This window comes from Megalobrama amblycephala, linkage group LG6 (genome assembly GCF_018812025.1).
Source record: "Megalobrama amblycephala isolate DHTTF-2021 linkage group LG6, ASM1881202v1, whole genome shotgun sequence".
NCBI lineage: Eukaryota > Metazoa > Chordata > Actinopteri > Cypriniformes > Xenocyprididae > Megalobrama > Megalobrama amblycephala.
The window spans coordinates 11,331,439-11,342,824 of NC_063049.1; positions in this window are offsets into that span (position 1 = coordinate 11,331,439).

The following is an 11,386-nucleotide window of genomic DNA, read 5'->3' on the forward strand; positions in this document are numbered from 1 at the left end:
CAGTGTGCAAATTGAACTAAGAAACAGCATTGACTTGTACCTGGGCATTAAAAAGGGTTCAAACATTTTTTTTTTACAATACTTTTTTTTTACAATACCAGCTGATCGCGTGCGCAAATGCGCTCACTTCTCTTTAAAACACGCAGCACAGACAGACTGTATATATACTTAATCACTGTCTTTTGCTGTTTTATAAAGGCACAAAGCCATATCACAGTTTTAGTTCGTTGGCAAACGTAGTATGTTTTAAATTGTCAGTTCATTATGAAACGGTGGCGGCAGCAGAGGGTCATTAATGGGAAACACTGAATGAATGTATAGCTGATAAATGTGCTAAAGTCATAGGCGTAATTTGCGGGTGGGACGGGTGGGACATGTCCCCACCACTTTTTGAAAGGGTCGATATTGTCCCCACCACTTTTTGAATTATCTCGCGGCATCTCGCGGATATCTAATACAAAAGAAACACCTCTAGTTGATTATCAATTTGTGTTAATAATAGGCGATCTGGCGCTGGGATGTGTTGTTTTTGAAATCATGTTGAGTGCTCGTTGTCGCTGTTATCAGAGGCGCAAAAGTGTTCTCTTGGCGCTCGTGTACATTGCGCAGTCTTCACACGGACAAGCGCTTCAATCTATCGCTTAACTGTTGCAGAGACTCTCTATTCGTTACGTCGAATCACAAAACAAAATACACATAAACGTGTCCCTGCTCTTTATATACAATCACTGATGAACATCTTTGGTTTTGATGAAAAAAAAATAAAAAATAAAAAATAATCATACATGGTTGGATTCGAACCCAGAATCTCTTGCATGCTGAACGAAAATATTGCCTCCAGTCCATCAGGACAATCTCTTTGGAACAGCGGATCCACGTGTTTATTAATTACAGTTTTTGCCCGTTGCTTGAACATTATAGACCCATGCTTAGACTAAAGTAACACAACTTGAAGCTTTTGTTACCATACCTCAAACACATGTACCCATACCTTAAACAAAAGCGCTGCTTTGCACTCTAGTTGCAATTCTGCAACACACTTACTCCTTTATGAAACACACTTGGTCCTGCATACTACACTCTATTTCATACATAAGACACTTTGTTCAAAAATGAAATCTCAGGGTGCTATTTGGAAAACACATGTATCCAAAATACAAAACACATCGGGTAATTGCAACCACTCAAATACACACCTAAAGGCACTTACTTTCAAAACTGAACACCAATCAGCCAGCTACAAAAGCCCTCAGTTTAGCCAATTCAAGAACTTTGCAAGCATGGATGGAGGGAGAGCAAGAGGAAGAGGAAGAGGAGGAGGAGGAGGAGGAGGACAAGGTCGAAGAGGCCATGCACGGAAACCTATTTCTGATGATATAAGAGCAACTTTGGTGGACCATGTCATCAACCATGGCCTGACTATGAGGGAAGCTGGGCAGAGAGTCCACCCACATCTAAGCCGCTTCACAGTGGCATCTGTAATAAGAACATTCCGACTAGAAAACGGATATGTCTTCACCTCTCTACCTTCTACTCTACTCAGATGGTATTTACAACACTGTACTACAGTATATCACATTACCACATCACGTGTACAGGGTATTGCAGGGTGCTAATGCTCCTTTTGCAGCCAAAGTGGTAGTTTTTGTGAAACATACCTTGATTATATTGAGATGTTTCAGTACAGTGGATGATACAGTATATACAGTAAAGTACTGTAAGAAAAAGAAGCAAACCAATGACAATTTGTGGTTGCATTTCTCTAGAATGACTAGAAGACCTTCTGGGGGAGGACGCCAACAGACGGCAGGATCCATGAGCCCACGTATGCACAATTGCCATGATTTTCTATGTTTACAGTATAGTGTTTTTTCTATTATTTATTTATTTATTTTTTTTGCTTTATCTGAATTCATGTTACTGCAATGTACAGTGCTGCAATGTAAAATATTGAGTAGGCTTATTTGCTTTTTTGGTTGTTTGAAAATGTGCCTCCTGAAAACATGCCTTCTGAATAAACAGTGAAAATCAAAGACTGCAGTGTTTTATATAAAGTAGACTAGTGTTTTCCCCCTGATCTGAAAGTGTATGCATATGATGCAAGTATGTGTAATTTTGCCATCAGAGTTACATTTTAACAAAGGAATGTTAGGTTTTGATAGCAGAGTTTCAATTTGACACAGATGTGAATGGTATATTTCCCAGTGTTGTGTCATGTTTATTTGTGTGTAGAGTTTTGGCACAATGAGCGAAGTTTTGCAAAATATGTTCAAGCAACGGGCAAAAACTGTAATATACATACTCTCGAGACATATTGTATTATAGCAGATGTAAGGAAGAAACTATCATATTAATTTTAATATCATATTATTATTATTGTAATAATACAATTGCAATACCCCACCCCCACATTCCTGTCCCACCCACTTTTTAAAACAAAGTTAGCCACTGGCTAAAGTTGTCATATCGGTTGTTATATAATAAAACGTATATAACGTACTCGTAGCGCCCTCAACAAATAGAGCGTTAACTGTACGTACACACCGCCGCCGACTTGAGCTGCAAAGAAGCTCTGGCCGCTTTGTCAAAGACGCTTGTCAAAAAGTACGGGGAAGCTTGATATGGCAAGCAGTGTTGCCAGATCTCGCGAGACAAATAAGCAACCAGGCCTGTGAAAACAAGCCCAAAAACAAGCGACTTTTTCTACGGACCCCCCCCCCCCCCCCCCCCCCTTATTGTTTATTAAAACTAATTTTGATGTCACAGTATAGTATTCTGTTTGAACCGTATTGTGTATCTTTAAGACGCTATTTTAATCATCGCAGTTTCAGTGTTCGTTTACCTAAAAATGTCACTCAATGTATATAAGAAATATGATTTATAGCCTGTCATTTAATTCAGTGATAGTGTGTAACCTATTGTATTTTCTACACTTGTAGGAAACAACACACATAAACACGTTTTCAAACAGCATCCCAAGATTGTTTTAGCCTATATCAACTGGATTAAAGTTTTTTTGTTTTGTTTTTTGGAAATCTGGAGTATTGCACCTCTTTTTAATGGAAGATAGGAGGAAGACAGTTTAACGCACATCACAGCCTATCCTACGTGACGAATAAAAATAACAAACACATTATGTAATATATATATATATATTAAATGAGTACGGAAAATAAAGTTGGTTTAATCTAAAAGGTTTTAGAATTATAGAATAATCTGGCATCGTTCTGAAGGCAGCTGCCTGCGCTTGAGATGCTCTGTTGAATATTATGTTAATTACACAAACAATATGTTAAGCGTACATTTATTGAACAATGATTGATTAGCCTATATGTATTTATTTATTGTAAACTTTATTATTAAGTGAAGTAAACATTTAGCTGGCAAGATATATGAGCGCATGATGTTTTATCTGCCGATCAGATGCGCGTCAAAGTTGTGTTCGTTACTATAGCAACAGTAGAATCCGTGTACAGTGTGTTTCAGAATCAATCATTGTAAAAATAACTTTTATGTCGTGATCACGAGAAAAAACTCTGCTGTCTCCTGTGTGTATGGGGAAAGGGGAGGGACAGAGAGAACCGGCTAGACAAACTCCTACATTTAAATAACATATAGAAAATATCTGCTTGACAACTTATTATAGAGGTGGGGGGATCAAGCCCAAATAAGCAACTACACTTTAGAAACAAGCCCAAAAAAACGCGACCCGCGACTACCGATATTTATAAGCGACTTTACAGAAAAACAAGCCCAAAGTCGCTTATAATAAGCGGACTTGGCAACACTGATGGCAAGCCAAAGTACTCACAAACGCCTGGTCGGACGTCTGATTGCACACTGACGCAGCAAAACGCGCGTCCTCGACGTGTGATTTGCGTTAAGAACGCGTGTTCTTAACGCGCGCTTTGGTATCATGGAAAACGCGCGTCAAGAACGCGCGTTTTTGTGTACCGAAACGCGCGTTCTTGACGTGTGATTTGCTATTAAAACGCGCGTTCTTGACGTGCGCTTTGGAGTGACCAAAAACGCGCGTTTTTGACGTGCGTTTATCATAACAAAAATGGGCGTCGAATACGTGCGTTTTGAGTCAGACAAAACGCTCGTTATGAACTTGTAAACGGGTAAACCAAACAGGCAGTGCAAACGTGTGTTTAAAGTGTCCATCAGGCGAAGAGAACGCGTTCTTTCCTTGGTGTTCTCAAAAGTGCATGTCGAAAGCGTGTGCTCACTCTTTAGGGCTTTGAGTCTGTTATGTTTTAGGACAGCATTATCATTAAACTCAACCAAAACAACATGGAATTATCAAGGATAAATTTGGCAGATGATTATAATTGTTGAGTTATAATCCAGTATAATTAATATGAAATATGCATATGAAAACGTAAAACTATTTAAAATAGCCGTGGGGGGATGACAGGATAAATGAATTCGATCAAGGCCAAAACTTTGTAAGTTTGTAAGGAGCCAATAAAATACTACACCACATGTATGATCATCTTGGCTATATATTACGGTGGCGTATTGCCTCATACATAATATTTTTTCCTCTCAATTATGTCGTTAAGACATCTTTACTTCTTTTTTTCATAATAACGAGATGTTATGTCGTTAAAACGACATATTTTGTACGTGTACGAAAAATACCTTTATACCTTTATCTGATCTATAGAGCTCATATCAGTTCAATTTACATTTATTTGTTTAGCGCTTTTTACAATACTCAGTCCTATAGTTTTAAAGCAGCTTTATATGAAATGCTTTAACATTACAATTTGGAGTACCTAATCTGTTATCAAAGGTGACTGTACAAGTTATGGCCTAATTTCAGACATATATAGCCTACATACATAGGCTATATGTAATTAGCTAACATTAATTTAAACAATGTAGCCTATTAAGGTAGAAACAATGAGCGATGTCCAGAAAGATGTGTAGGCATAGCCTAAATTAAACGCTGAAGCCTACTAAGAAAGCATAGGTACTAAACAGAAAAATGTATTCGTGAAGAATTTGATCTTTTAGCCTATCACTTAGCAGGCTACATTGAGAGACCTTAAGCTTTTTCTTTATAACGGTTTTCTATAAGAGAAAAACACTTAATTAAACGAACTGCGTTCATATTCTGGGCTCATCTGCTTTGCTGTACATAGTATGGTTTAGTATGGTGTTTACTGAGTTTGGTCTTTTATATCACACATTACTCAAGCATTAAGCTTTAATCATGTATTTTAGGCTATTTCCACAACAAATCCATAATGGTATTCATAATGAAAATTGTTATAAAACGTATAACATAATCATAAACAAATTATAGCATTCATTACAAACAATATTTATTTTAAAGCCTAAAAAAATATTTAAATCAAAACTGTTGGGCTCTCATTCGGCACAAATCCAATAGTTTTTTAGCACTTTAAAATATATTTACGCCTATGTTGTTAAACAATGCTTTCATGTCCCTTCAGATGCGCAAAAACACAGGGCCGATTATTTCAATATTAGGGGGGCTCAGCCCCAAATGATGGATTTAAAAAAATATATAGGTTATAGGCCGATATAGGCCTATTTAATAAATGTTATGCATAAGCAATACATAAGCCTATATCAAGTCAATATTGATGACTAACCTGCATTAAATAACCCTATTGAATTTATTTCTAATCATTCTAAATAACCTGGTATTATTCATGAATATTCAATAAGAATATCACAAACTTTAGGCTATTTTGTATTTGTCTAGATTGGCAATATGTGGCTATTATTTTCTTTTTAATATTTTTTCCAATACATGTAATCTTTTAAACACTATTATTATTTTTTTTAAACTCTGCCTTTGTGCAGTAAAATTAACTTGGATGTATAACAAAATTTAGTAGTTCAGGCTTTAAAATATTGTTTGTAGGTAACGAATGCCAATATAATTTATGTTTATTTAATACTTATATTTTGTATAGAACAATTTAAAGGATTTGTTGTGAAAATAGCCTAAAATACATGTTTATCATATTTTTTTGTAAAAATTTTGTTTTTACTGGCATAGGGGCATTTAATCCCATATAGGGGGGCACCACTACTTAGGTTTTTTTAGTTCCCCTACAAATCTTTTCAATTTAATGGTATTCAGAAAAACAGAACAATAATGAAAAATATAATATATATGTTTCCATATGCACTAGTATTTAGATGCTATAGCCTATAGCCTATTTATTATTTAAACGCTCTGGGCTGGGTTCCCGAAACATTCTTAACTCTACGTCGTTCTTAAATTATACCTTAAGCTGTACCTTAACGCTAATACGTGTTTCCCGAAACGTTCTTAGTTAAGTACTTCTGTAAATCATACTTTTGTAAGATTGGTCTGGAGCACTCTTAGCTATACCTTATCACTGTTGACAGTCAATACGAATATAATTCTGAAGCTGTAATACACCCAGTGTTCGATTAGGATTATGGCAAAGAATAAAATGCAAAAAAAATCACTGCTAAATTCAAATGTGCTTTAGCGCTGATCCAGAGACCGCGCGCACTCCGCGCTTGTCACGTATCACAACTATACGGTGTTTTTAACCTCATCGCGCTTTATCTTAGGTTTCAGACATTTAAATACACATTTGAATTAAGTAGGCCACTGCATAAAAAAGACATTTATAGTTTGTTAAATTCCATACGCTTATGTCTGCGGAAGCTGCAACAATAACCCTTTCAATTATAATTTGACGAAGTGTTTTATTCATATCAGATACACATTGTTTATGAAACAATAAAGTTTACTCTATTCTTCTCCCAGTTCACCGGCCACATACTTTTATGTATTTCGGGGAAGATGCCGTGCAAACTCATCGTGCAACAAAACACATTACACATATTTTACAATCGGAATATATCATAAAATTCATGATATAATTAACAAGTTTGTGAATATAAAAAAAAAAAAAGAAAAGATATAAACGCGATACCTGTCAGCTGCATGACGCACCTCCAAGGAATTAAAACTTTGTTCTAAATAACGGTCGCCTTAAGCTCCGCGCCCCCAGAATATAGATAAATTACAATATAGATTTAGTTTGCTATTTGGATTACTTTTATAACATCCAATGAGTCCTGATAAATGCAATTTCTACTTCTGAAGTGCTTCTTTTTATTAAGAACACTGAATTCTCAAATAATGCAGAGAAGCAGCCCCTGCATAGAGTGAATCGATTCTCGAGCCATCGATATCAACCAATTCAGCACCGCCGCCATGGACAGCACCTGATAACGTCGCACTTAAGAAGATACACCTTAAGCAACCTCATAAGGTATAGTTCGGGGAACACGCCTAGAAACGGTATATATTCAGTTAAGGTCTACCTTTAGAGTCTTCGTAGCGCGATAAGAGACAACGTTATCGGGAAACCCAGCCCTGATTGTACACAGATATTTAAAATGAGCAGTGGAACTTTTTCTGTATTTGGTTGAATGTATTTTGTTTTGACAATAAACAGGCTGCAAAGTCAAGTTATAGTAGGCTAGCTACTAAAACTGATCGTCTATGGCGCCGGCGCATTCACTTGAATTTTTTTATAAAAGCTTAAATGACTTAAAATACTCAGACATTTATGGTCATAAGAGTAATACCATTCGAATCTGTGTAGGTATAACTATTATTGTAACTATTATTTGTACTCACACAATAAAACATTGCTTGAAAAATAAAGACAAGCAATGCCTTTCCATGAACTTCTCAAAAATGAATCGAAACTCAGCATATTAGATGGTCTACTTGTCGAAACTTTGTACTTGTACTTTTTTCTTTCATTTTCTTAATATGTTAATTATTTAGGTGAAATATATTTTGTGTATGCCTAGCTATATAGGAAGAAGCTATTTATTCCTTTTATAAGATTTTATCTCGTTTCTTCTCCATTCACAGAAGCGCTGCATGTGATGCAATGAATCCTCATGTTTTGTTGTTTCTTCTATATAGCCTAGGCTAAAACTGAACCCCTGGGATTTTTTCCTCATTCTAATTTCGTTTAATTCTAATTTAACATAATCTTGTCGGTTAATGAAAGGATTGCCTCAGGGGGGAGAAAGGAAATTATATTGAAATTTTCAACTAATATTTAGGCTATATTTTCTTAAATTTCAGGTTTATTTCGATTAGCATAAATGTTTTGAATTGTTTTTTTTAGTTAACTATAGGCTAATATCATTGCCTAGACAAAACATCCACATAACTGCAGTATAGCCACAGTGATTGTTCCAGCTGTTTGAGCCACGAATATTTACAAATATTCACAAATTATTTAATGCCGTCTGAGACACAATCGCTGACCGGGAGTCTCAGACTCATCGAGGCCAATAAACCTACAGCTGCAAACATAATTTACATTAGGCTACTTTTAAGAATAATGACACAAATGTTGGAAAAGTAATGTAGATATTTTTGGAGGTAGGCTATTGTCTCCACTTTCATTTATCAGTTTTATTTTGATAAATAGGTCAATGACAATGTAGCATTATTCTTGTATCCATAGTGCCAGGCCTGTTTACCGGTATTTTAGCTATATTATTTTTTAATAGGCCTATAATAAAATGCGATTGAAACACCAATGATCATTTTTTTCTCTTTCATTAGGCTAGAAACTGCATAGGCTATAATATTGTGTTAATTATTCTATGGGCATTGCCATCGATACAGGCATCGAAATGTATTTTACATTATATTTGCTTATACTTTTCGAGTGCGGAAGTGTGATAAAGGCACTGATCTAGGATAAATTCTCTATTAAAGATCAGATAAAGGTAGCCTATATGTTCACGTCATATATGCCTACAAAATATGTCGTTTTAACGACATAACATCTCGTTATTATGAGAAAAAGAAGTAAAGATGTCTTAACGACATAATTAAGTGGAAAAAATATTATGTATGAGGCAATACGCCACCGTAATATATAGCCAAGATGATCATACATGTGGTGTAGTATTTTATTGGCTCCTTACAAACTTACAAAGTTTTGGCCTTGATCGAAGGTATATTTATCCTGTCATCCCCCCACGGCTATTTTAAATATTAGTTTTACGTTTTCATATGCATATTTCATATTAATTATACTGGATTATAACTCAACAATTATATTCATCTGCCAAATTTATCCTTGATAATTCCATGTTGTTTTGGTTGAGTTTAATGATAATGCTGTCCTAAACCTAAAACATAACAGACTCAAAGCCCTAAAGAGTGAGCACACGCTTTCGACATGCACTTTTGAGAACACTAAGGAAAGAACGCGTTCTCTTCGCCTGATGGACACTTTAAACACACGTTTGCACTGCCTGTTTGGTTTACCCGTTTACAAGTTCATAACGAGCGTTTTGTCTGACTCAAAACGCACGTATTCGACGCCCATTTTTGTTATGATAAACGCACGTCAAAAACGCGCGTTTTTGGTCACTGCAAAGCGCACGTCAAGAACGCGCGTTTTAATAGCAAATCACACGTCAAGAACGCGCGTTTTAATAGCAAATCACACGTCAAGAACGCGCGTTTCGGTACACAAAAACGCGCGTTCTTGACGCGCGTTTTCTATGATACCAAAGCAAATCACACGTCGAGGACTTTTGACGCGTCAGTGTGCAATCAGACGTCCGACCAGGCGTTTGTGAGTACTTTGGCTTGCCATACCGAAATTAACACCCGCCAAGCGCCAAATGCGGGTAGATTTTCCGTTTGGCGAGCAAATCTCAAAAGGCTATCCGCCACACTGGCGGGTTAATGTTCATACCAAAATATGAAATTTTCAGCGCGCACGAGCAGAGAGAGAGAGAGAGAGAGCCCCGGCCGCGCGCGCGCACTCAATATACAGAGCGGCCAAAGTGTATATTGAGTGACGTATCAGGTGCAAGGTTTTCAGCCAATCAACGATCAGAGAATACTGCAGTGAGAACGTTGTAGGGAGATGTAACAGCTGTGGGCCTTAAACTCCTCTCCTGTCATTAATACGCTGTGGTCTAGTCATCAACAGAAAGTAACGGATTAAGAGGGGAGAAAAATGGATTTTGGCGTTACATTTCTTGCGTGTGCGTGAGAGCGTGAGATTGATGCTGAAAGCGTGAGTGTCACGCCAGATGCATGAGAGTTGGCAACCCTGTATATATATATATATATATATATATATATATATATATATATATATATATATATATATATAGACATTGGGTCAAGTTTCAGTTATGAGTGGTTATCTGTTTGTGCATGTTTTTCCTAAAAGTGCATCAATCCCCAGTAAGCAATAGCCGTCATTTCACCGTCTCGGTTAACTATAGACCCGATATAGTCCGGCTATGTGTAACCCACTTTTAGCCAAAACAATCTTTCATTTGGTTACATGTCGTTTTTGCCAAAATAACTTGCGAGTTGTATGTTATTGCATCATCAGGGGCGGATTTAGACATTTTGGGGCCCAAGGCAAACACAGACATGGGGCCCTCTACATCTCTTGTTTCCCTCCTTTTGTCAATCCTTATTTAAAAAAAAAAAAAAAGCCCTACTTGTTACTTCTCTTCAGCAGTCTTCACACAGCAATGATGTATAGACATCTGGAGTTGTATCTGTAAGAAAAAAAGAAGAAAAATAAAAAACACAGAACAACATTCTGTTTAACAGATGTATCCTCTGTAAAATTGTATTTACATAAAATTTTCTCTGTACAATAATGTGTATTGTCTATTTACACAGGGAAGAGCTGTCATTGGTTGTCATTTACCTTGGTTGTTCTGATAGTATCTTCTATATGGATCTGCTTGCTGCTACATGTTGTTTTTGGACTTCTGTCTTGTGTTACTAAAGTGAGAAGAAACACACAAGACAATAAGTGATCAATTATGGAGACATCATTTTAGTAAAAATAACTTACCTTTTAAAATGTTTACATTTTTTCTTTCACTGACTTTCTCCTGCTCTCCCTTTTTTCTGACCATTTCTTTATTTCCCTTGTCTCTGTTTTTGCATCTTTCTCGTCTTCTCTCTTTGGTCTTTGCCTATCTTTTTCTTCTTCTCTCTTTGGTCTTTGCCTATCTTTTTCTTCTTCCCTCTTTGGTCTTTGCCTGTCTTTTTCTTCTTCTCTCTTTGGTCTGTGTGTGTCTGTGTGGGTAAGTGTCTCTGAGTGAGTGTGTCTGTGTGAGTGAATGGTGACAAATTAGACCCCAACAACTACCGAGGCATCTGTGTGAACAGTAACCTGGGGAAGGTTTTCTGCAGCATCTTGAACACGAGACTCCTAGACTTCCTTATGAAGCACAATGCCTTGAGTAAATGTCAAATTGGCTTTCTCCCAAAATGTCGCACATCCGATCACATTTTTACATTACAAACACTAATTGATAAATATGTACATCA